This window comes from Callorhinus ursinus, unplaced genomic scaffold, assembly GCF_003265705.2.
Source record: "Callorhinus ursinus isolate GAN/ISIS: 27379988/994484 unplaced genomic scaffold, GSC_fseal_2.0 scaffold59, whole genome shotgun sequence".
NCBI lineage: Eukaryota > Metazoa > Chordata > Mammalia > Carnivora > Otariidae > Callorhinus > Callorhinus ursinus.
In genome coordinates this window covers 1,763,879-1,789,824 of record NW_027397121.1, presented here as the reverse complement: position 1 = coordinate 1,789,824, position 25,946 = coordinate 1,763,879, and the positions used below count along the sequence as shown (strand labels likewise).

The window sequence follows — 25,946 nt, the reverse complement described above, 5'->3', positions numbered from 1 at the left end:
AGACAGAAGGGCGAGGGATGGAAGAGGGAGACAGAAAGCCCGCAATTCTAACCCTCCGCGGTGCGACTGAAGTCCAGTGGGAAACAAGGGAGGGGCTGGGGCTGTTCTGAAGGCACGAGCAGTTTGCCCCAGCAGCAGCAGACCCGTGTAAACGGATCTGCAGATTCCATAAAGAATTTTCCATGATGACATGCTCATCTGACAGGCCATCAAATCACACCACCCGCTGCCCGGCCTCCTCGCGGCGTTTCCAGAATATCTCCCTGCAGGCCAGGGAGCGGTCTCCCTGCAGCCCTCCCCTCAGAGAGCTGGCTGTCTAGCCAGCCGGGCCACTTCCAGGGGCGAGCGCCAGCACATCTAGATGCCAAGGGGCCTCTGGGTCCATCTGAAAGGTTTTCTAAAAAAATTAAACCTATGTCCGAGGCAGGAAAATGAGCAGGAGCAGGGTCCCATGTCTTAATGTTAAACAGATGGTGGCTCCCTTTGGCCCTTTGTCATCTCAGCTGCCCGTTGTAGGGTGGAGAGGGTAGAGTGCAAAATGACAGACGAAGGGGAGCTCAGCCTGACAGACGAAAGTAACATTTAAAGGGAAGCTGCACCACTGAGCAGAGGACGATGCATATGGGGCACTGAGTCTGGTCCTCCCCATGGAGTCTCGGCGACATGAGCGCTGTCCCTCTTCTCACACAGACGAAAGGGGTGTATTCTAGAAACTCAAACCAGAGTCCTCACAGATGTCTAAATGGGGATAGCAGAATGTTTGGCACATTCAAAAGAGGAACTGGTGGGCACTAGAAGTGAGCACAGGTTCGTCAAGAACCCGTCATGCTCAGCTAAGTGCATCTCCCGCTCCAAAGGGGTTGCAAACCCTTGAAATTGGGTGGAATGCAGTAAATCTAGATTTCAGCAAGGCAGCTGAACAGATGGGCTTGCAGATATTTCATGTGGACAAGACAGAGAGATGCAGGGTGGAGCTGGGATTAATTTGGGCCCCTTCAAAGGCAAATAAACAACCAAGAGGTACTGATCTTTATCAACCTGGCCTGAGGCCTCCACGATCAGGCTAAAGGCCTGGCCTCTTCCATATTTTAATCAACAACACAGAAAAGACATACGTGGAGGGCTGACCAGTCTAATCGGCAAGGGATGCAAAGCTGGGGACGAGGCTGGGATGGGGGAGAGAGCGAACACGCGGCAACAGCAGTTTGAACTCAAAACCAGCTCGCCTGGGGAAGATGGGCCCGAACTAACAAGACAGCATTCTCTTTTACTATTTTCATGTCATACACTTTGGGTTAGAAAAGGTCAGTCTAGGATCCACAGGAGAAGTCCTTGGGTTTCAGCTGACCACAAACTAGCAAACACTAGAAAAGTAAATAAAATCTCAGGCAGTGTCAACACCTTCTCCCTTGAGGGCTGGGCCACACACGGGGACCTGTGCTCCCCTCTGGGTGTCGGACCTCACATGATCTGCTAACCGAGAGGGAGCCGGGGTGGCGTTTTTGGATAACGAGCTACCTGAGAATGCACGGCTCTGGGCAGTGCCCCACTTCCGGTAATAGTGTTTAGAGCACAGCACAACAGGGATGCTGAAGGTGTGACTGGACCCAGGGGTGCTCAGTGGGGTGGCAGCCCCCTCTGGGAGTGTCTGGAAATGCTGAGTGGGGAGGGGTGTCTGTGTGAGACGCTGCCACAGGCACCTTGGAGGCACTGCGAGGAGATGAGATCCCTGTCCTCCCACCCATCTATGCCAGGTGATGGCGCCGGACGCCCCCGGACGCACAAGACAGCCCAACCCACGGTGCTGACACTGCCCCCGCTGAGAAACACAGCCTGCCCAAAGGCAATCTGTGACTTGGGGATCAGTTAGTAAGTGCTGAGGAGACACCACAAACGGAAGAGTGGCAAAACAGGGTAACCAAAGAGGGCATTACGGTTGGGGGCCCTGCGGTAGACAAGCTGGGTCTCTTGCCTTCCCCCCCGCCAATGCTATGCCCTTTGGGGCACAGCCTGCAGCCTCAGCCTCTGGCCCTGGGTTATCAGGGGGCCACAGTCCCATGTGCTTTCCCCAGGACCTCTGTTACCTCTCCACGGTCATCCAGAGAAGGGCACTCAGAAGGGTCCCAGTGTCCCCAGGGTTAGACGCACCACCAGCCCTTACAACAATCCTGTGGCAGTTCTGCCCACTGGTCAGGTCACAAAACAGGCTCAGAGAGGTTACATGGCAGAACCGGGCTAGTTTCTGGACTGTCTGGTTGTAAGTCAGTGGGGCTCCCCCCGCCTCCCTTCACGGCTCCAGCTGTCCCCTGGACACGCCCAACACCCCCTGCTGTTGCCTCCTCTCTGCCCACGGGCACCCAGCAGCTAGCCTGGGAATCAGCCTGGCTCCATCCCAATGCTGGGGCATGAAGTAGGATTTTTGTGCTCCTGAATGGTGGACACCCCTTGCTGGGGTGTATATACACACGTCACCTAACTGGCTCTTCCTGTGATCCTGCCAGGTGTCACTCGGCAGGTGAGGAAAGTGACCCAGGACTGAGGTCATCCCTGGGTTATGGAGAGTGGCACGGGGGAGCCAGACCAACCCTGTCCCCAGGGTTAGGGAAATAGCTCTCACAGGAGGCGGTGGCCCCTGTTCGCTCACAGGATTCTTTAACTTGGCTCCCAAATTCACACGAGACAATATTTTCCTTTGCCACAGAACCCAGGAGAGTGTTGGGAGAAGAGGGTACTGCACACAGCCCGGGCCCAGCTCTTGTTCGGGGGAGGAACAGAGTGCCCTCCTGGGTCACCCTCATCATCAAGTAGCTGTGATTTATTGAGGGCTTTCTATGCACCAAGTGTTGGGTGCTAACACCTTTTACTGCCTTCAGCGCGTTCAATGAGGACAGAATCCTGCTGGGAAGAAACCATAATTTTTTCCATTTTGCAAATGAAAATTTAAGCCTTAGGTTAAGTAAGTAGCCTAACGTCAGAATGCTCAAAGCCCTGACTAGATGCGGTTATCCTGCCTCCACTCCCCTGCCGCCCCTTCCCACAAAGGCCACAGGAAGGAGGCCAGTGCACACTTCCATCCCTCTGCACCAGCTGAGAAAACAGTGCCCTAAAACCAGTCCATGCACTCTGACCCAAGCTCAGCATTTCTGGCCAGGCCTCCAGGGAGGCAACATGCCCTTGCCTTGGCTTCAGGCAACCAGCTGCCCTGACCCCACCCTCCTGGGCTCTCACTGTCTGCGAAACACGGGTTCCCGGACAGCTCTGCACCCCCCGGGGATCCGGAGTTTCTCAGGCAGAGGCAGCTGCCAGGCCTCCCCTTCCTGGAGAGACTCAGCCTGACGAGTGCGCAGTCCCAGGGCTGAAGCCCACCTTCAGACCCGGGCAGGTGGGGCTGAGGTCAGGCCTCTCCCCTCATCCACCCGGGGCGCACGGGGACGGGGCACCGGAGTTGGGGTGGCAGCCGGGCTGGCGATGGCAGCTAACTGGCACCCAGGGAGCTACTCCCCACCTTGCCTCCAGCTTCCAGGCAGACATCCCGTATGGGCCACAGAGCTCTTTCCTGCTATGCGGGATGCAGCCGTAAGGAGCCTCCTCGATGCCAACCTCCCCTGGACCCACAGGCTGTGGAGGGGGTGCAAGCCGACCAACCTTTACCCGTCCCTGGCTGCATTTCACCCTGAGGTCCACGCACTGGCAAGGTGCTCGGCAAGCCAGAAAGGACTTTTATCATTCCTCCCCCCCCCGGCCCTCCTGGCACCGCCTTGAGGTGGGCAGGGCAAACGCTTATTAATCTTTATTTCATAGATAGAATAGTTGATATTTGAATAGCAGCTGATTTTGAGCACTGAAATGACAGATACCACCCAAGCATCTAAAATCACTTAGCTCACTGAATCTTTACAACCCTAAAACGTGGGGGCCGTTACCCTCAATTACAGATGAGGACAATGAGGCACACAGGCTAATGAAGTAGTGTGCCCAAGGTCACACAGCTCGTCAGCGGTGGAACTGGGGAGTGAACTGGGGTGGTCTGGCTCTCAGCCCCCCGTACCACCTACGGATGGGGAGAGGGGGTGCAGGGGATGCAGGGGGGGTGCTTCTTAGCTACAAGGAGTGGAGCCGGGTCTCGAGAACACAATTTCCCAAGCAACTGCGAGAGAAATGTCTGCAGGAATGCAGACTCCCCTAGAATGTAAGCGTCACGAGGGCAGGGCTTTTTGATCTGTTTTCTGCTGCTGTATTCCCAGTGCCTAGAACACTGCCTGGCACATAGTAGATGCTCAACAAATACTTGAGCGTGGGTGAGGAAATTAACTGAAATGGGTGCATGTTCTCTGGCCTAGACTAACTTATCTCCGGTGTCCTTCCTTCAACACTTTCCCAGCATCATTCTGCAGCTGGGTTTAACTAAATTCATTAGCGACAAGGTGGAGGTCTTTATCCAGCAGGAGAGCGGGAAGCAGAAGCAGACCCCAGCAAGAGTAGGGGCTGGTGGGGTTGAGGGCTGGCTACAGGGGCCACAGAAACCACCCGCCACAAAGTGGAACTGAGGGCGGGGTGGGAGGGAGCAGTTGCTAGACTTGGAGAGGGGCAAAGGGCTGGGGAAGGGGTGGGGTGAGGGAGGCAGGTGAAAGCCCCCTCGGCCAAGGCCAAGATGACAGACCAAGTGGCAGTGGGGCTGGGAGAGTCCTTGGGGAGACTTGAAGGACTGTCTTTTCTGCGGGAAGGGGAGGTGGTCCCCTGGGCAAACTGTCCTGTGGGCAGCAGGTGAGCAGGGAGGAGAAAAAGGAATCTAAGTCATCCCTGGTAGCAATACTTTAGTAAGAAGCCCATACCTTTCTCAGGGAACGCTTACAAAGCCCCTCTGCAGCTCAGCCTGAGCCTTGCATCTAAGAAGGCAGACGGCTCTCATGCCCGCTCTGTGGCACTGACCTGGCAGTGAATCTAGGGGAGCTCCCAATTGCTAACAGCAAGTCTCTGGGTAAGTAACGTAGCCTATCAGCCTCAGTTTCTCCATCTGCCAAGAATAACACCCACCCTGAGCATACGGAAAGTAGGCAGGACATCATCGTCAGCACTGAATGAATGGATCTGCAGTCAGTGCTATGACTTGGTACGTGTGTCCATCAGGAGACCAGACCCTGTGAGGACCTGAGACCCGGCGGGAAAGACCACACGTCCCCAAGGTTACATCAAAAGGTGAGGAGTTAACTCCCCTGCACCTGGAGGGCAGGCCTGGATGAGAACAGGACACTGTCCCCAAGCTTCCTCACAGCTGCCACCTTTTCCCACCTTTCTGTTCTAAGAGTGAAAGCTGCCCTTCCTCAGTCTGATCAGTCTGCTCCCTTGGGGCACAGGGTGACTTCTCCGACATCGATGGGGACCAAAACAACTCAAGAGGGGGACAGGGGATCAGTTGGAGTCAGAGGGGCTGGGGGCGCAGGTGTGTGTTAAAGCTCTCCCTGGAGGAAGCAGAAGCGCCACCCAAGATGTCCTGTTTCCTCCCTCCGGAGGCCCATCTCTCCTGGTCTCTGCCACCCAGAGGCTCCCAGGCACCCTGGCTGGTTTCCCGAACAGCCAAGCAAGGCAGGCAGGCTGGGAAGGAAACAATGCCACACGCTATGACCCCCGACACTGTGCCTGCCAGGAGGGGCCGAGCCTGTCTGAGCCCCAGTCCCAGCTCGCCGCCCCACTGCCCCCAGCTTCACGATGTCCACCTACCACCCGGCCCCTGCTGGGTTCTCCCTGCATGTCCGTGTTGTCCCTATATCCATCTAGTCTAACAAAGAACCCCTCAGAACAGGGGGCCATGGGTGGGGTGTTCTGAACAGGACAGACGGAAGTAGAGGTTAGTAAACCTATCTCGGGTGCTTTCCAAGCAAGTATTTGCAGTTTGGGCTTGTTTAGAACAATGTTTTTCAAATCCTTTAACACCTGAACTAATGAACAGATAAAGGAGGAGGGGAGGAGGACCCCAGAGCCTGTGTGGGGACCCCCTAGAGCAGTTTGAGAAGCGGGAGTGGACGTGTTGGGGGCGAGTCTGTCCAGCTGCCGGGCTAGTCCTTTCTCGGACTACTGGCAGATCACAAGTATCTTGGCCCAAAGGTGAGCACTCGTTAATGATCTTATTCCTAAGACTAATGAGACTTGAAGACTGTTAGTGAAACCCTCCCTGAACTCCACCCTCTCTCTCTCTGCACTGCTCAGCTTTCTCTAGCTTTCCCTCACTGGGGATGGGGTGGGGGAGGGGGCTCCTGGGCTTGTTATCAGATGAGGAAACTGAGGCTCAGGGACTGAGATACCACACAGGTCTCGAGGCAGTGGCTCTCAGTCCAGGCTGCCCAACAGAACCACCGGGGAGTTTACATGTCTGTGGTGCCTGGGCCGCCCCGGCAGATGTCCTCGGCAGCTGCCCTGGGCAGAGAACAAGCTCCACCGGGGGTTCTGATGGGTGGCCCCTCACTGCCTCATGCAGGGTGACGGGTGTGTCCACGGGGCTCCAAGCTGCCACCTCCCTGTCCTGAGCATTCCCGCCGACCTCTCACCTCAGCCCAGGTGACCAGGGTGTGGCTGGGAGGGCAGGCGTGCCTTAGGAGCAGGGGACTGGCAAGGGCCAGGTGGTGCCACCCTGAAACCTGGCTCACCAGGCCCTGTCGCTCCCGGGGAAGGAGCAGGTGTCTGTGGCAGGTGCCAGAACCCAAGGGGGCTGGGCCGCACCGCGTCTCAGTTGAGACCAGACCTCAGCTACTGTGGTGTGGACTTTGTTAACTTCTTTTTTGCTTATCTGCAACTTTCAGCTTTGCTTCAGTGCCTACCTGGAGTAATTATAATGTTTTTAGAAGAAGGAAAGACAAACTGTTGGAGGTATGCTAGGACGGCAACGCATGGCTGAAGACCCAGGTTCAGCTCCGCTCTGCCAGTCACTTGCCGAGATTCTCCAGGAACGCTTGACCTCTGCCTGCTTCCTTCTCGTAAAATGAGGCTGGCCTAAGACTGCTGGGGTCCCCCTGTCTGTACATGTCATATTTTCCTCTGCCCAGAACCGTGACTTCTGAGCCCAATTCAGCCCTTCCGAAGCGCCCCCATCCACAGCACATTCGAGAAAATACATTCTCATTCTCAAGACTCAGCTCACTGGCCACCAGCTCCAGTTCCTCCCGAGCCACCAGCAAGTCAGGCCGCCCATGTCAGGAGTGAGCCCTGCTCCTCAATCACACTTCTTTCCTCGCATCCCCTGGATCCACTACAGGACGGAGAAGGCGCCTCACTGCCTCCCCTCCTCTCTGGTCCTTAAAGTAAACTGCCAGTGCTGGTCCGAGCTGTCCTCCCACAGCCCAGGTGTCTCGGGTGGGGCTGTGTACAAAACACAATCCCCTGCAGTGTTGGTCACACCTACAGAAACCCACGCAACCTCATTAGGCAAAGTGGCAAGTGGCCCACCACCCCACCCTCAGTGCACATTTAGGGGTCACTAAACTACTGCTTCACCCGGACTACACGTAGAGATTGTCTGGCGGGAGCTCGGGAAAGTCCTCCTGCCTGGGTCCTAACCTCAAGGAATCAGCCAGACATGGTCTGGGGCATGGAACCAGGATGCTTAAAGCAGCCCCAGGTGACTCTAATATATACAGCCAATTTCAAAGCCACTGCCCCAGACCCAAATCCTCCTCCCTCCTGTTAGGAGGCCGGAGTCCAGCCTGGCTCCAGGGCAGCAGGCCTGGAAGGACGGCTGGCCTCCAGTCTGCCGCCGGCCTCCCCCTCACACGCACTCCTGAACCATCTCTCAGTGGCCTTTGCGAAGTGCAGAGGCACTGCTCAATCTCACGCTCACGGGGGCAAGCCCATGCCAGAGGTGAACACGTTTTCAGCAGAAATCTCTGGGTTTCCGACTTTCTCAGGCCCGGGAGCCCTGTCTGTACTCAGGAGGGACAATACAAACAAGGCAGGTGACCCTGCCCCCATTGTTCTCTGCCTGGGACAGTAACCCCCCAGCAGCTGGGAGCCCCTCCCATGAGAGCTGAGCCCAGGGACTGGCTGACCTGGGAGGGCTGCAGGTTTGGCTAAAGCAAACAGTGAAGGGCTGGTGGGGGTTGAGCTCAGGATGGGACGTCAGCAAGTGTTCTCAGGCACCTGGAGGGCTCAGCAGATGCATAAGACTGGAAATGCCTGCGTGTGCAGGCGCAGGGGAGCTCTCTGGTGTGGTTCGGGTCCCACAGCACTGCCAACTGAGAGCTGGCCATGGGGCTAGGAAAGCGTTTCCTCCCACCCACCCACACACAAAGATGACCCTCTGCAGCCATATCCTCAAAATCCACCTCCAGCTTCATCTTCCGAAAGATGTCCCGAGACACCTAATGACAAGAGGGACACCCTTTAGCCACCTCAGCTTCTCTACCCACCAGTTCACACCCACTGTCCTGCTGGGGGTGCCCGTGGCCCTGTGCTATCTGCTCCCTACCTGGGATGCTGTGCCCTGGGGCCTGGGGTCATGACTTCGCTCCTTCCCTGCCCCCAGAATCCAAATCCTGGGAGTGTCTGACATCTGCCTTGACAGATGCAGAGAAAACTGTTCAGCCAGGACCACTCCAGCACGCCAGAGGGGCAGAACAGTGCCCTGCCTCCCCCACAGGGACGTGGGGGCTAGAGAGTAAGAGGACCCTGCACCGTGTTCAGCTTCTGGCTTGTCCTCCCCAAGCAAGCCAGCAGACCTCTCTGTTGAGCCCCACTCAACGGCTCTAACAAGGAAGCCAGGAAGGGCGCTGAGATGGTGTCTCCCTCCTCCTCGCCCAAACCCACAATCATCAGGCACCTCTCCCACCTAGAACTCCTCTAGCCCCAAAGCCATTTAAGACGGAGACCCTGGAGGAAAGGAAGGCAAAATGGACAGTCGGAAGGCAAAATAGTCCTATTCCCATTTTGTAGCTGAGGAAATCGATCAGAGAGGGCTAGTGAGAAGTCACACAGCAAGGTGATGGCAAAGCACTGGGCAGAGACAGCCAGAATCCCCCGACTCCCAGTTGAGGGCCCTCTCCACCCAAAACCAGACCATCCACCACCCATCCCAGGACTGGGCTGCGAAATGCCAACCAAAGTGGAACAGGGAGGGGGACAACAGACAGGTAGGCACAGGTAACTGGTGGTGAAGAGCTATGAAAGTGTTGCACAGATCCACTTTTGATGTCATCTGGGACGAGCGTATGCTGACACTCCCTGTCCCCAACTCCCAGGATGCTTCTTGGATTTACCCCGACCTTGCAGCGGGGTGGAAGGAGCAAACACGGGAAGTCACCATCCATGCAAGGTTTCTAAAAACAGCCTTGGAGCAGGCCACAAAGGAGGTCACAGGAACTGCTGACTTGCCATCTCCCCATCCAGGGCTGATGACCTGAGGGAGATCTAGTTCACCATCAGTGGGGGTGAACCCCCCGCCCGCTCCACACTGCCAGCTTGCTTCCCATCCTCCAGAGCTCAGGTCTGCACGCTGGCCTGGACAACACAAACTGGGATGGCCAATCCACTTCAAAATCATAAAGATCATGTTTGGGACCCTCCACGAACAGCACGGGGACAGAGCAGGAAAGGCCTGGGCTTTGAAGCAGACATGCCTGGATTCAAATCTGGGCTCTCCTATTCACCAGAGGGTCAGCTAGGGCATGTCCTCTCCCCTCTCTGAACTTCACTTTCCGTATCTGGCAAGTGGGGGTGCCAAGACTTCATTGGGTTGGGGTGCAGGTTACGTAAAACAATGCACGGCTGGGCATACAAGCGGTGCTCCCGAGACAGGTACTAGAGGTAGAAAAGTGAACGTGGGAAGAACAGGGGGGATGGGCAGGCCACCTCCACTCTGGGGGTATACACCTGCTGGACGGGGCCTCCGGAGCTGTGGACATGAGAGACGGGCTGTCAACAGCAATGCCTTCCTTCCTGGCTACCACCACCTGGAAGATCAGGGCTTGGAACAGTACTTATGGCTACAGACATTCTCCTAAGGTACCTGTTATCTGGCCCCCCATTTATCTCCCCCAAATGACTGTGAGCTCAGAAGGCAGATCTCACTCATCTCGTACCCCTAGAACAGAACCTGGCACTAGTAATCACTCAATATTAATGAGTAACTGAGTGTCTGAGACGTACGTCTTTCACAACCAGCCCTTCCAGGGCACACGGAGCAGTGCCGGTGTATTTAGGGTGGTTCTGGCTCCACTGGATGAGGAGGGCAGTCCCGGTAGGTGCGGGCAGCCCGCGTTGATGGCTCTTTCCCTGCCCCACTGCCTTTGCCCTGAGTCACCGCACCCCACCTGTCTTCGAGGCCAAAGCCCCCAGAGGTCCTAGCCCTGGTGAGTCAGCTGCCCTGCGGACTCTGGAACCACCAGGATTTTAGAGGAAGGAGGCAGGTGGGTGGGGAAAGGTGGGAGCCCAGGAGGCACATCAGGGTGAGGGCCACAGGTCTTCCCATGCATGACCCTGCTTTCCCGCTACCCCAGCGGGGGGACAGGACGTTCTGTTCCACGAAGCTCTCTTGAGCCCTGGTGGCTGCCAGCCCTGTCCCTCTGGACACAGCTGCCCACTTCCCGAGGCTCCCGTGCTGGGATCCTGAGGACGAGTTTCCCCACCACTGGCACCCCCGGACTCTTGCCTCCATGGGGCAAAGACAAAACCTGTCCCGATGAGACCAGCCACATTCCTGCCTCTTGGTTACACCCACACCCTTGAGAGAAGAGCTGTGGCTGACACCGCCCACCTCTCGTCGTCCGGCAGAGCACACCAGACCACCGGCACACTCCTCTGCACCCAGGGGCCTCAAGGGCAGCCCCTCCACCTGCTCCTTCCTCCTTTCCCTCTTGCTTCACCCGCGGCCGGTGGCTCTGGGTAATAAGTAACTACCCACCCTTGAAGCCTAGGGTTCTGATGATAAGGAATTATTAAGCTTACCCATTTATTATAATTTGTTTAAGATGCTTAGATGGTTAAACTGTAAACCCCTTCACTAATTAAAAAAAAAAAAAAAAAGCCCAGAGGGGTCTTGGGGGGTGGGTGGCAGGAATTCTGCATGAGGAGCAGGCAGTTTGAGTTTCTCCACTATGTAGGAACCCCCCCCACCTGCTTCTTCCACACACACCCCCAGCACCCAATCCTGGCCCCACCACCTCTGAGCATAATCCCACCTGCCCCTGCACAAAGCCCCCTGCGGGATCCTCCTGAGGGCCAACCACCTGTCACAAAATCCTTCCTTCTTGTCGGACTCTAACCTAAATCCCTCCGGCTGCACTCCAAGCCCATTTCCTCTGGTTTAGTCTCCAGCTGGAGAAGAACAACAGCTGGCCTCCATCCTCCCTGGAATAAATTGTACCAGAAACTACCGGCCAAGTGGCACGGGCACTTTGGGGTGGATGGTACAACCCCCACTGTGGGGAGGTGGGGGCGGGTGGGAGGCAGCTTCTGCCTCCATGGCCCCCAAAGCCCAAATCAAATCCCACCAGAAGACAGAGTCCCAGTTAGAGACAAGGGTCAAGACCGCAGTGCCTTGGCGGCGACTGTGAGAATCCCTGGGCCAGATACAAGGGGAGATCTGTCCTAAAGGGCAGACTCCCTGGATTTCACACACCAGTTGCATCAGGGGCTCTGGCCGACAAGCCCCTTATTTGGAGATCACAGAGGTGAGATACGAACAGGATCCCCAAACGGTGTGGGGCTAGGAACAGGAGCCAGATATATGCAACCAGTGCCCCTCCCCACCCCCAGTGCCACCCCTACCCACGTAGGTCATGAAAGCACAGGGCCAGACCCAGCAAAGCCGCCTCAGCCTTCTCTGCCTGGCAGGGACGGACGGCCCCCCGGCCCACCTCCCATCCCCAGCCGACTGGGGTGTGGACATGACCGGGGTGAAGAAACAGAAAGCCGTTTTGTGCTGAAGGTACGGAAAAGTACAGCCAGGCCCTCCTCACGCAGAGAGGCTGGGTGAGGTGAGCAGTGGTGTGGGGGCTGGAAAAGCCTCCCGGGCCCAGACCTGGGGCCCAGGACCAGGCACAGGCTGGGTGACAGGAAATGGAAACTCTCCAGGATGGCACAGCAGGAGAATCGTGCCTGGGAGACAGCCCCATTACGAAACCCATGAGGCGGAACGTATCAGGACTACGGTTCACTCGCTCGCTCCTACACGAGGACTGTGATTTTAAGCAAAAGCATTTCTCAAGTCTCCTTAACCCCTCAGCCCCCAGCCCAGGCTCTGACAGCCCTCAATCTTCTTAGCCAAGTGCAGGAATAGTGAGCACTCAGGCCTGCACAAGATCAGCTATCCCCCGCCCTAGAGGTCATGACCTCCATTTCTTCACCTGTAAAATGGGAATAACACCACCTCCCTACCAAGTCTCAGGGTTCTGGGTCCAAAGGCTCCATGGACGTGGACGTGAAGCGGGTGCACAGGCAAAGCTAGAGATGCTCCTGGCTTAGAAACTTACAGTTTCTAAACACCTAGTGTTGCTGGAATAGGCTTGCTTTCAGACTCCCGGTACATTGTGTGTGGCCAGGGAAGGCCCAAAGGCAGGACGGGAAGTGGCACCAGATTTCCAAGTCACCCAGGGGTCAGGCGGGAGAGCAAAACCCGCTCCTCATGTGGCTGCATCCTGTCCCCCAGCAGAACTCAGTTTCCCACGAAACACTCTACGTGGGAGGCTGGTCCAGGGAGGTCTGTTTACCCTCAAGCCTGCTGAAGACGGCTGTCTGTCCTGTGCCACTGAGGGCCAAACAAGTGATCCAACAGTAGGCTTCCAGGACACAGCCCGTCACCTCCCAGGAAAAGTGGCGAGACAAGATGGTAAGATGGGGACAGGGTTCCCTTCCCCCTCACGCCCCGGGGGCCCTGGGGTGTGCCCCTCCTTGGAGGGGCAAGAGGGCAGCTGTGCCTGCCATGAAGCCCACATCTGGCCAGGCATCAGCCCCAAGCCCCATGTGGAGCCTCACTTAACCCAAGGAAAGATGGGGCCAGAAGCATGGATGACCATGCACTGTGCAGCTAAAAGCTGGGTCTACTGGTTAGGTATTTGCTGAACATTGGCCACATGCCCTGATTCTGTGAGCCAAACAAGCGAAGTGCAAGGCACAGGCCCTGCCTCGGAGGACTCGCTGTCCTCACCAGAGACAGGCAGGCAGATAGGAAGTTACTCGATGGTAGGAGATACCACAACAAAGCAGTGGACAAATGTCGAGGCCAAGACAAGCCCTAGGGCTCGAGCCATGCCCTTGTCCAAGTCCCAGCAACTGAGCACAAAGCAGGACAAGAAGTCCAAACACAGATGGGGAAATGGAGGCTCACAAGACACAAATGACTACAGCAGAGCAATCTCTCAGTCAGACGCGACCCCCAGCTCTGAAAACTGCCTGTCCCTACTCCCGGCCCGCCCCTCACCCTGCCCCCGCCGCCGGGGTCCTCCACCTTTCCCTGAGCCGGACCCCAGAAGGATACTGGAAAACCCCTACAAGTTCCATCAGTCACCCCTTCTTTCATTTTTTCCAGATTTGTGATGGAAGATATGTTCACAGGTCTCATCCCAAGGGGAAGATGTGCCTCTGTAGCCGGAAGATTCACCTAAGTGGTGAACCTGAACCTTAAGTACAGGCTTCCCTCCCAAGGACCAGGGAAGAGTTGATGCTTTATGGGAGATGGGCAGGCTGAAGGGAAGGGGGTGGAGCTGGCGATCAGAAGGAATTGAGACCCTGAAGCAACAACTGGAGATCCATGAAAAACGACTAACTTGGGGCACCTGGGTGGCTCAGTCAGTTAAGCATCTGCCGTCGGCTCAGGTCATAATCCCAGAGTCCCAGGTTCGGGCCGCACATCAGGCCCCCTGCTCAGCGGGATGTCTGCTTCTCCCTCTGCCCCTCCCCCTGCTTGTTCTCTCTCTCTCTAATAAATAAAATCTTAAAAAAAAAAAAGACTAAATTTCCACAGCCTGGTCCCCACCTCCCCTGAACTGAGCCTGACCAACAACAACAGGAATGACCCTCCCACCAAATACACACTCATCTGAGTCTGATGTGGCTCAGAGGGCAAGGAGGTCCACAGCTCTCTGCAATCTCGTGCTTTCTGGGGTGTGAGGGGGGTTGTGCTCACCTCAAAAGAGCTTGCAAGTCTCCAGTGGGTGGGACAGGGAAACCACCTCCTTGCAGGTTCTCGGCACATCACACTCCACGCTGCTCCGAGGCGGCCAGGCCAGGCCAGCTCTCCCCTCTCCCACCCCAGAGCAGGAATGGAATTTGACTAGACACTGAGAGAAGCCAGTGGGCCATTAGAAACCTCCACAGATTCCTATCAACATGCCAGTGCTGTCCAAGAGAACTCTCTGTGCTGATGGAATGTTCTATATCTGAGCAGTCCCATGTGGCTACCAAGCCTTTGAAATGTGGCCAGGGTGACCGAGGAACTAAATTTTAATTTAAAATTAAACAGCCACGATATTTAATGATATCACGTTAAAATAAAATTAATTAGCAGCATGTGGGTAGTGGTTACCATACTGATCCTACCCAAATTCTCTCCTAGGCAGGGTGTGCCTTCCCCTGGACCCTCAGGTTCACCCCAAGCCTCAGGCTGTAGTCTGCAGCACTCTCCTGATTCTGAATTATGTGCATGCTGACCCAAATCTTGCTGACTTGTCCTTTTTGTTCATTGGTAAGGCAGGGCAAGGTCTCCCTGTGGCCCTGTGGGGCTTGCCGGAGCTGGACGCAACATAACACTGGTCCGTGGGCCTCTGGAAGACACCGCCCCTTGTAGGGGACGCGGACCCCAGCACTGGGTCCAGCCGCTGGGGCTCCCCCTGGGGTCTGCCAGGCATCTCTTGGGGAACCACGCTCTCTTCTTGGAGACTGCCAACTCACATGAGTCCAGTCTCCAACAGCTTGGTCTGCAGACCAAAGGCCCAGCTGGTGTCCCCAGTCTTTGAAAGCCTTCCCCTCCAAGTATTCAACAGCACTGATGCCCGGAAGTCACTTCGGCAGCTAAATTTAAAAGTAATAACAAGACTGTTCAGCAATCACAGGACTGATACCAGGTTTCAGAGTGTGTTCTGTTAAAACCCTGTTTGGCTCTGTGCTTGGTGTTCCTCAGATGTTAAAAATAGCGAGTCTAGAAGTGGCTAATGATATAAATTCAGTGTCTGTTTTTAAAGGCAATTCAACAGCATTTCAGAAAACTGGGGAGTCAGAGAAAGAAAAAGGCAGCAATCATCCTGCCTCCAGCTCAGCACTAACTGCTTTCTGTTTTTACGTCGAGTTTCTATGACTCAATGCGAACAGAACCACACTTGCTAACTTGGGCGTCCTGGCTGCTCTCACCCCCAGTCTTGTTTTTGCCTAACTTGAAGTCTGGCTTACAGCTCAGTCCCACTTTGGAACACCAACTGAAGCCCTGGGAGACCACCCCCACCCCAGGGCCTGGGGAGCCCCTGCGCCAGGCATCCCTGTGCCAGTCTGTCTGAGGGGATCCCACCCACAGGCCACGCAGCCCCAGCCTGGCGAGAAGGAAGGACCACACTATGTGTGCAGAGCAGTGGGGGGGAGAGGTGTGGAGGGCTGTGTCCACAGACACAAGGCCAGTGTCAGGAGGGGAGATTTTTTTAAGGCCTGTACATGATGACCCGACACAGAGCAGGCAGGGAAGCCAGGGGGTTTGACCACGTGTAGCTCTCAGCCCTGGAAGATTCCAAGACAGGGCATGCCAAAACAGAGGTCTGTGAATTCTGAAGCCTCAGCAGGCTTGGTGCAGAGGGCAACCTTCTAGAGCAGGACCCAAAAGTGCCCCCCATGACCCTGACATTGCCATGCCCCAGAACCGCAGAGCCTGCCCTGGGTCTGGATGCAGCACACACCCAGGGAGATGCTGACACTTTGCTGGGCAACCTACCAACCTGTCCCAAGAGGGCAGTGTGCACAGGAGGATCGCAGGGGTGTGGGTGGTCCCACGGCGCCTGCTGGGTGGATGCGGAATCCGGACAGGCAAGACCCCCACAGGGAGGGCAAGGGACGGTTTTCCAGACTAGAGGTGGGCCTAACTGGAAGGCAAAGGAGGGCTGTGAGGGTCCTGCCTCTGGGATTTGGGGGCTGGTGGAAGACAAGCCAAGGGAGAGAGAAATACAGCCTCATGGTTCAGGGTGTTCATTAATAATTAATCCTCACACGGTGCTAGGTTTGCAGTGTGATGGGGCACAGGCTGAGGGCCTTGCAGAGCGGGGGACGAGTGCAGACAAGGCAGAACCCCCACAGCAACATGCTCTGAGGGGAGGTGGTGCCCTGAGAAGGATGGGGAGCCTTCCCTGACAGCCACAGCCTATAGCAACTTTTCTACCTTGGGGCCCTTGAGGCCCCCACAATGTGCCACATTGCTACTTAATAATCCTCAATATATACTGCATGGCCCTGCCCCAACCTCAAAAGCAGGGATAATGTCTAAGCCTTCCCAAAATTTCCACAACACTTAAGCCAGCACTGGGTGTACAGCAGGTGCTCACTAATTATCTAATTGGCCTTAGTGAGCAAGTCCTTCGTTCACAGAGGGGCAGTAACCTGGTCCAGTTGCAGTGTAAGTCAGCTGAGCAAGCCCCGGGACCCTCTAGTCCCCAGCTCACTGGGCCACTCCTAAGTAGATCTCTGGGCTAAGGCTAGCGTCCGGGGGATGGGAGAGACTGGGTGTTGAAAAGCTGATAATCAGGACACCCTCCCTTTTCCTGCTCCCCAGGGGGTGCTGACAAGACACTACCGCATTAGCCTGCTCCACTTAGCCCACTCAGCACTTATCCCTCAGTGAGAGGCAGCCCTTCTACCCACTGCTCCAGGGGGCCGGGATGCTGAGAAGGGAAGGGCAGCCTTCCAAAGCTAACACTGTCAGGATGCATTCCACACCCCGGGAGGCAAGAGTTTTATTTGAACAGCAGAGACGGGGAAGGTCTGGGGCTGCTTTTCTTTCTCCTCTGGAGGGTCTGTGAACAGGTGCCATCCTGCACCCAGGACGTGGGAGGACCAAGGAAGTTGCACTAGACACAAGGGACACCCAGGCCCAAATAACCATTCAAGGCCACGAAGGGCCCCCTTCTGGGGTCCTTAGCATGCTGCAGGATCACCGATCTCTGTCATCAGCCAGGCAGGCAGGATCTGGGTGGCATTTCTACTCCAGGAGAATGGCAAGACTAAAACTATTCCCTTCCAAGATGCGGACCAGAGTCCTGCTGGGGCTTTTCCTTGGGGAAGCCAAATGGGGGAACAGGTCACAAGTACAGGTTTAGCGGCTGAGCAGGTAGCAGGTAATATGGGGACTCAGATGGGAAACCCCACCGCTGACAAGCAGTTGCACGTCCTCCCTCCAGCTCCTTGATTCTTTCTTGAAGGCTCGGTCTCTGGGTCCCCCGACCCACAAATTCTGCAGTGAAGGGTCAGGGCCTGTTAGGTCTGTAAGGATGCTGGAGGAAAGGGGCTGAGGGCAGGAAAGGAGTTGACAGCCCTGACTCTGGACCGTGGCATCCACTTACAGGACCCAAGATTTCCTGCTTTAAAACTTTTCATGCTGAAAATGGCAAATAAACCTATATATGGTCAATGTGGTCAGGAAAACAGTGGTGTCAGAACTCACAAGGCTGCAGAATGCAGTGCTCAGCAAAGGCCAGCAAGCAGGCATGGAGTGCTTTTGGGGTGCTAGGAGCCAATGGGCCCCAAGGAGAAAGTCCAGCCCCAAGGAGTGGCTGGTAGCCTAGCAAGATGGGTAGGACTGGCACCGATTTAGAACACCACAGTCTAAATGAGAGGCCCCTCTGCAGAGCTCTGGACACAGAAAGCCCAGGTGGCTGACTTGGTTATGTCATTTAATTTCTCTGCTTCAGATGACTTATCTGCAAAATGAGGTTCCCTACAGCACCTATCTTGCCATTGCTGGGGGGTCGATGCGATGTGGCGATGGTCCTCCCCCGGCCTGTGGAGCCCTTCCCCTCACCAAGTGCCGGCCACTGTTACTCTTGTGGTGTGACTGTGGTCCTGCCCTCGCTGCCACCCTTCCCCAGAGTGACTTACGTCATTGGCGGACACACACCTCGAGTTCTTGGTAAGAACTGAAAACTTGCGATGGGTCTACAGCATTTTAGAATGTCTCTCCACCCTCATGAGATGGCCTTCTGTCTATATGGAGGCCGACTGAGATCAAGGGGAAGGGTCCAGAAAGAGGCCGAGACCACGCAGCTACGGCAGAGTCCAAATCACATGGGCCATGGCAAGAATGCTGGCTTGGATGAGGGAGAAGCCACTGAGGGTTTTCTGAGTTGGGGGTCATGACCTGAGTCTATGAAGACCCCTGACTGCCGTGACACTGCCAGGACAGCTATTAGGAGGTGTGGCGGTCACCTTTCGACCTACCTCTTGGGGACACGGCTTCCAAGAAACCTTCCCTAATTGCTCCACTTAGCTCTAATTACTCCTTCACTGTACTTCCCTGCCCCTGGTGAGCACAGTAACCTGGGGAAAGTTACATAACCTCCTAAGGATTGGGCCTTGGCTCCAGGGCCGTACTGGGAGGCCAGTTAGGTAACCATAGGCTCCCTCCAGCCTCACAATTTATGATTCACTGCCAAGAGAGGTGCCCAGGGCCTGATCCTCCTCCCCCATCAGCCACCCCTGCCAGCCTCCAAGGGGGGGGGGGGGGGCTCCAGGCTCTGGAGAAACCAGCCAACAACAGCTCCTTGGGCACAAACACTTGGGGCACAGGGTCCTGTGATAGGACAACTCCCTGGGAGGCATCAGATCCTTTCTGCTCCAGGCTCTGGATGGCCCCGAAAAACATCCTCCTTTCAGAGCCTCCAGTTACCACCATCTCAACTGCTTCTTGTCCCAAAAAAACTCACTAGTTAGGGTGGGGAAGCTGGGACTCAAGGTCCCAGGAAGGGGTGTCCTGGGCAGGCTAGGAAATCAGGCAGGCCAGGTTAGTGTACGTAGGATTAGTTCTCTGCACCCCAAAACCCCATCATGATTTTGATGTCAAGGCCATTTAAAAAGGCGATTCGAGGCAGGATAAAAAATGGCTTGGTGGAGAAAGGCTCTGGACCTGGGCAAGCAGAGCCACTGTACCCTGAGCTTAGTTCCACAAACAGTCTGTCACCACTCAGCTCCTCACCAGGCCTACCTAGCAAATGGGATGGTGTTTCACTGCCACACCTCAGTCGGGCCCAGAGAGGTCACAGGAAAGCACCTCAGATCAACGGGTCTGCAAGACCCAAGGCAAGGCCCTGGGTGAAATCTGGGAAGGGTGCAAAGCCTGGGTATCTGCAAGCTTCTCAGGGGTCCTCTGGGTGCTGCAGGCAACACTGTGCAACACTCCTGCTCCCTTCCCTGGGGTTGACACCCTTGGTCCGCTGTGGAGGGCTGCCCTGTGAGGGGGGCGCTCCAGCCGAGCCAGAGTGATCAGGTCAGGAACAGCCCAGCCTTGCTCCTGTTCCTCCTCAGCAGGCTCTGAAGGCCTCGAACCGTCTCCACGAGGGAGGGGCAGGGGGTGCTGCTTCCCTCCCCCAGCGTGCCCACTTGCCCTCTTGGGTTTCCACAGTCCATGGTCCAAAGGCATTCCCCAAAAGGCAGGGATGGGGCTCGTTCTCTCTGCAGCAGGTCTCAAACAGGTTTGGGCACATAGTATGTGCTTAGTAAAGATCTGCTGAAGGAAGGACTGGATGGCCATTTGCTCTGCCTGAAGTTCCTTCAAAGCAGCAACCACAGCGAGCCTGGCCCCCTGGCCCGGGGGAAGCGGGGGGGGGGGGGGGCGGGGCGGGGACAGATTGGCCTCGTTAATCCCAGGAGAAAGTTTAGGAAAAGTTTATAAGATAAGGGATGGGGAGTAGAAGCAGGGAAGGGGGTTCCCAGAGATAAAGACCCAGAGAGGGAGAGCCATTCCAAGTTCCTCGAAGAGGACGAGACGGCAATAAACTGAATCTAAAGGTTAACTTGGAGCTGGCAGCCCTGCCGCAGTGAGTGACCTCCATGCTCCCATTCTCCTATGACGTCCTGCGATCTTCGTCCCACCGAGATGGGTAACACTGCTCCCGCTTTCCGACGGAGCGGCGCACTCAGGGTCATACAGCTTGCAAAGGTGCTGTGACTTGAAAAGCCTGTCCTTGACCACTAGGCAACGTGGCCCCACCTCATGAGGCTTGAAGGGGAAAGTGGGAGCACGTTTTGATAATGGCATTCCCCCTCCTCTTCCTCTCCACAATTCCCAGCCTATGAGACCAGGGGCCAGCGTCTGGGCCTGCTCAATTCACCTAGACAAGTGCCTTGATCTTGAAGAAGCCCAGCCTCCCAACTGGACATGGAAACGGAAGGTCCATGGGGCTTTCAGTGTCCCCCTCAGAGCCAGACTCACCACTGGGCATCTAGGGGCCAACAGACATTGGGGGCACAGCAGTGTGCAATTAAACTGCACATGTCTATGGACTAGGGCCGGGGGGCGGGGGAGGGGGCGGACACAGGTCCCTGCCCAGGTAGGGCTCCTACAGTCTAGCTTGGCCTAATTTAATAGGCACTCCAAGCCTTCTTGAGTGAATGGATGAATTTACTTGAAGGAAGTGGAGTCCTGAGAAGTGAAATTTGGCCAGGGTCACACAGCACATACCAGGAGTGTAGGCAGGATTGGAACCAGGTTAGAATCAGCTATTTCCCACAAAGTGATTCAGATCCAAGTCTGTCAGCCCCAGCCTCAAGTACAGGTCTACACAGACAAAGGGAGGGGCTTTCAACAGGGTACTGGCTTGGCCATCAAGCACCCTGCTGGGCTTTTCTCCTGGGGCCCGGGGAAGGGCGGGGAGTGGAAGCTTCTCCCTCCCAGGAAGAGCCTAGCTAAGCTTCGGCACCCAGATTACACTGGGACATGGGAGGTGACAACAGCCACAGTACACAATCCTGCCTAAATATTTCGGCAGGAAACCCAAATATTTAGATGGAGAAGAGGAAAAATAGAAAAACAGAATGTACATTTCAAAAGCCAGTCAAAGGGACTTGTCTACCAAGGGCCCTCTGAGAGGGGAAGTGGGGGGGGGTGCCTGCCCCCTACGAGGGTACAACTCAGACCCGGGATCCTACGCGATCACCACCCAGGGAGGATACACGTGAGGCCATCTGCACCTGGAATCCTCTAGAATGCAAAAGGTTCGACTGGGGCCTGTGACGAGCCAGGACTGAGCAGAGAAACCTTGCCACCTTTCCCCAGAGCAGGAACCAGGGCCCTGCTGGAAGGGAAGAGGGGGTCAACTTTCTGTATGTTTAGATGTGGACCATTAATTCTTTTGAGGGGAGGGTTATGGGTGAACTTGAAAGAAATGGGAAATGGTGGGTAACTCCACTAGGAGGAATCTGGTGGGCTTTATCATCGGTATCACCAGATCAGCTCAGCCCATGGTGCGGCCTGAAGCAGGCATCAGAAACAGGCCCTCCCCCCACACCCCCCGAGAGACAGGGCACAGGATCAGCAGCTAACAGGCAGCAAGTCACCCACTGCATGTGCCAGGCACTCTGCCAAGTGCGTTTATGTGGACTCTGTGGACATGAGGGAGAAACTGTACTGCTGTCCCATTTCGCAGGTGAAGAGACTGACCTGCTCAAAGGTCACGCAGCTAGGTGAGCATCCTGAAAGCCGTCCCACATCCCTAAGGCTCTGAAGATACCACGCAAGCCTTGCCCTTCCCTGCCTCCAGGCCTCTGCTCCTTGTTTTTCCACCCCACACAGAACAGAAAGGTCCAGAGTGTGGACTCTAGGTTCAAATCTTCATTCTTCCACTTCCTAGACGTACAACCTCTAGGATGAACTTCTGTGGTCCATTCTGTGGCTCCTACCAGGATGGAGCGCTGGTAAGAGTACCTACAGCAAAGGGCTGCTGCATATGGATTCAGGAGATGAAGCCCCAAACAGTTCACACAGCCTGTGGCTAAGCAAGCGCTCAGCTTGCACCCCACCCCCCACCCCCATACTCTAACCTCCAGGTTCTTTCTCCACTCCTGGCTCTGAAGTCAACAGGGCAGGTTAAGTCTCAGCCTCTAGTTAGCCATGTAGACCCGGGCAAATCCCTTGGCCTCCATTTTCCTAGAAAATGGGCATAGCAGTAACATTTAACCCACTGGACTGTTTTCAGGAGACACGGTTAAAGACCCAGCCCAATGCCTGGCATGCAGTAAGAATTCAGCAGGATGCTCACAGGGGCTGCTACCCACACCACTCATCTTTCCAGCCTGCCTTAAATTCCTGTTTCTTTAAATTCAAGAGTGGAGATTAATCTCTCAATGGTTCACACTTAGAACCTCCAGGTGCATTTACCAATGTCAACCCAGTGATAGGTCCTTTACTTTTCTTCCTCTAGACTGGGGGCTCCCTGAGGGCAGGGGTTATGTGTTGTTCAGAGCCAGAGCCCCTGCAGGCCAAGGGGCGCTACAGGCCTCAGGAAACAGGAACCGAAACCTCTGAGGCCCTGTGACCCTCGTCCATCTCTCCAGCCTCTACCATCTGCAACCCATCACTCAGCACCAGGACCGCATTTCCCCTCATTTCACCACAGTGACCGTTTCTCTCCCTAGTGAGGCTGAACTCCCGAGGGCTAAGGTCCCTATCTGGTTTCTGAGGCTTCAGCGCACACCAAAATGCTGGCCAGCAGGGAGGCCCCTCTGTGAGCCCACCCCTTCTTTTGTCCACATCTCCGAAATTTAGGGACCAGATTAATTCCTCACCAAAAACCCAGAGGCCTCAGGCAGCTGTAGAGATCTGGAATATACCACCCTCACTTTTGCATGAAGGGACAACTAAGGCATAATTTGGAAAGGTCATCAAATGGGGGGTGGCTTTGGTAGGGACCCAGACCTGATCATCCCCAAGGGGCTCATGGTAAGGGGAGAAGGTGCCCTAACTGAAAGTTGGGTTTTGGGGGGGGTGCTGTGGCCTCTGTGGGCTTTGGTGGAAAAACCCATACTCCATCACATCAGAAGGAGGAAGGGAGGAACCACCCTTATCAGAACACCCATGGGGTGAAGGGATCAGCCCACAGAAATGCTGTTAATTTCGAGTCGAATACTCCACTTTTTTTAAGTTGCAACGCCTGTGAAGGAAGAGGGAGCTTTCTGAAATGCTGTTCACTCCCTTACTTGAAAATTGCAAAAATTTGGTGAGTTCAAATTCCTTGGCTAAACCCAGAGGGCTTCATCATCTGACCCTCACCTCTCAGCCCTGTGGCGGCAGCCCAGGACCATCAGGCAGTTTTACTCCTCCCTGAGGGCTGTGGGCAAGAAAGATCCACCATCCCCCTTTATTTGTTTAGCTCTTTAAAAATCTGGTTGATACACACCCAGAAGAGGGAATCTGGATCATATGGTTCCACTTTTAACTTCCTGAGGAACCTCAACACTGTTTTCCATAGTGGTTGCACCGTTTTACTCAAAGAGACAAATATTATATGATTCCACTTGAAAGGTATTTAAAGTAGTCAAAATCACAGGAACAGAACGTAGATTGCTCATTACCAGGGGAAAGGGGAGTTGTTGAACGGAGATAGAATCTGTTTTGCAAGATGAAAAAGTTCTGGAGGTCTGTTTCACAACACTGTGAATATACTTAACACGAATGAACTGTACTCTTAAAAGTGGTTAAGACAGAATAAATAATGGATAAGATGGTAAACGCTGTTATGTGTTTTTCACCACAATTAAAAAAAAAAAGTTTGACATTTCTTCTGCTTCAGGAAGGTCCCCCTGATCCTGTGTGAGCCAGACTTGTGTGGGCAGCCCCGTCCCAGGGCAGGGGTGTCTAGGGAGAGTAGCGGTGGCAGTGGACCTAACACTTAATGAGCACTAAGGGCCCCGCACTGGTCTAGGCAAACAACGAGGGTGCTATCATGGCATGCCTTCAGAGGCCAGCCCATGACCATCACACAAGCTGCATGGATGGGGCTCTTTCGGCAAGAGCAAGGGCCCCACAGTTGGTGGGCTGACTGTCCTCTATCCATGTCATCCCATCCTTGGGGAGGATGGACAGGCCAGGCCTCCTCTGCCCTATTTAAAGAGTCCCAGGGAACTCTCAGTGAAATCTCCAAGGACACTCACCTCGACCTGCTCCATTCCCCAAAAGGAACACAGGAAGGAGGCAAACCTATGTCACATGCTTTCTTGTAGTACCCAGCACACTTGGCCTCTTTGTATCACCCGGTTCTGGCCAAGTAGTTCTTCAGCACCGGTTGGATTTAGCACCCCAATTTGTGGAAAGACTCCCTTGGGGGTTGTCTCAGGAGTATGGCTCCTCTGTTCCCCAAAGCCTTATACTTCCCTGTTCCCCACTCCCACCACACATAGAGTTCAGAGGCTGAGCCCAATCTAACAGCATACAGCCAAGTTCAAGATGAAAGCCCTTGGCCAGCCAAGCACAGCATCCAAAACTGGAGGATTGTTTCTTTTAAACGCCAGACTAGGGGCGCCTGGGTGGCTCAGTTGTTAAGCGTCTGCCTTCGGCTCAGGTCATGATCCCAGGGTCCTGGGATCGATGCCCCGCATTGGGCTCCCTCCTCCGCAGGAAGCCTGCTTCTCCCTTCCCCACTCCCCCTGCTTGTTTTCCCTCTCTCGCTGTGTCTCTCTCTGTCAAATAAATAAATAAAATCTTAAAAAAAAAAAACAAAACACCAGACTATAAATAGGGCAAAACCCCAAGGAAATACTTAGAAGCAACAGTCCTCACCTCCCTTGCACCCCCTCCTATAGAACTCTCCCGACCCCGACTAGAACCTTGTAACACTTGCTAATTCCCACCCTCTGGTAAGTCTCTAATACCATGCCATCTGTAATCATCCTAAGGGCGCCAGTAAAACCTCCCAAATGATTCAATGAAAATTCACTTTAACTGTTGAAACTCTAACTAGAGCAATTAACTGAGGCACATTTATTGACTTAAGAATTCTTATTTTTTTTGGCTGCCCTCAACTTTGAGGGGAACATCAACAGACAAGCCGTGAGGAGAGGACCTCTTTCTTCCATCTCCTCTCAAAAACCTGACTTCTCTACTTTGTGCTTCTGCAGTTCCAGACGGTGAGGATTCAAGTTCACGCTAATGACGGGGAGGCCTCCGTGATCTTGGACAATCAAAAGATCTATTGTGTTCCCTTTACTTACAAAGGCAGTTAAGTGGACCAGTGTGCTTTATAATTTCCAACAAGGCTTGAAACAAAAGAGGTTTTCATGTTAACCCTCAATTCTCAAAAAAATTCAATTAATGTGCTCCATTCTCAGCATTTTGGTCAGATGTAATTTTAGCACATAATCCCTCGTTATACTTTCAAATTTCAGGAGGAGGATTGGTATTAGTGACTTAAGGTCAGACCTTTAAAACTGGCATCCGCTTGACTGGTATAGACGGAAACAGGTATAGAGTAGGAAGGTTCCAGTAAATAAAAGGAGAGGGGTCTGACACACATGGAAAATCTCCAAATAGGATAATGCAGTTTGAAGCTTGTGAGGAGGCCAGCAGGATCCAAAAGGCTTCTGGGAACTGGTCTGCTTGTGAGCAGTCTAGCAAAACCCAGAATTAGGGATGGGGCATCCCAGTGGAGGGCAGGGCCTAGAGCCATCCCTACCTCACCCCTAGGAGACATGGGAATCTCAAGAGCCCCTTTTCCTCCCTCTCAAACCCTCCTAATTCCAAGACCCTACTTGAAGTCATCGCCTCCAGAGAGCCCTCCCTGACCCCTCAGGCTGGTCCTGGGGGTCCTCACGAGCCTCCCTGTCCTGGTGAGCTTATTCATCCTTCTTCCCAGCAGCCAGTTCAAGCCTGGTGGGTGTCTTAATCCATCTTTGCACTTCCAGAGCCTTGCCTAGTGCCTGGCACACAGTGGGCACTTAATAGACGCTTGCCGACTAATTCTCATGTACTCCGGAACAACACAGTGTGAAACCTGACTTTGCGCCATATA

At 54.7% G+C, this 25,946-nt stretch overlaps 1 protein-coding gene and 1 long non-coding RNA gene across 2 annotated transcripts in view; one reads left to right on the top strand and one right to left on the bottom strand.

Annotated features, from left to right (window-relative positions):
• The window catches only part of KCNK5 (potassium two pore domain channel subfamily K member 5), a 37,943-nt gene that overhangs the window by 7,802 nt on the left and 4,195 nt on the right, over positions 1–25,946 (bottom strand). The gene's annotated exons all lie outside the window — the stretch shown is intronic.
• LOC141371187 (uncharacterized) lies at positions 10,260–13,891 on the top strand. Its single transcript, XR_012375942.1, has 3 exons — positions 10,260–10,334; positions 12,632–12,811; positions 13,511–13,891. It is a non-coding gene; the product is annotated as an uncharacterized lncRNA (long non-coding RNA).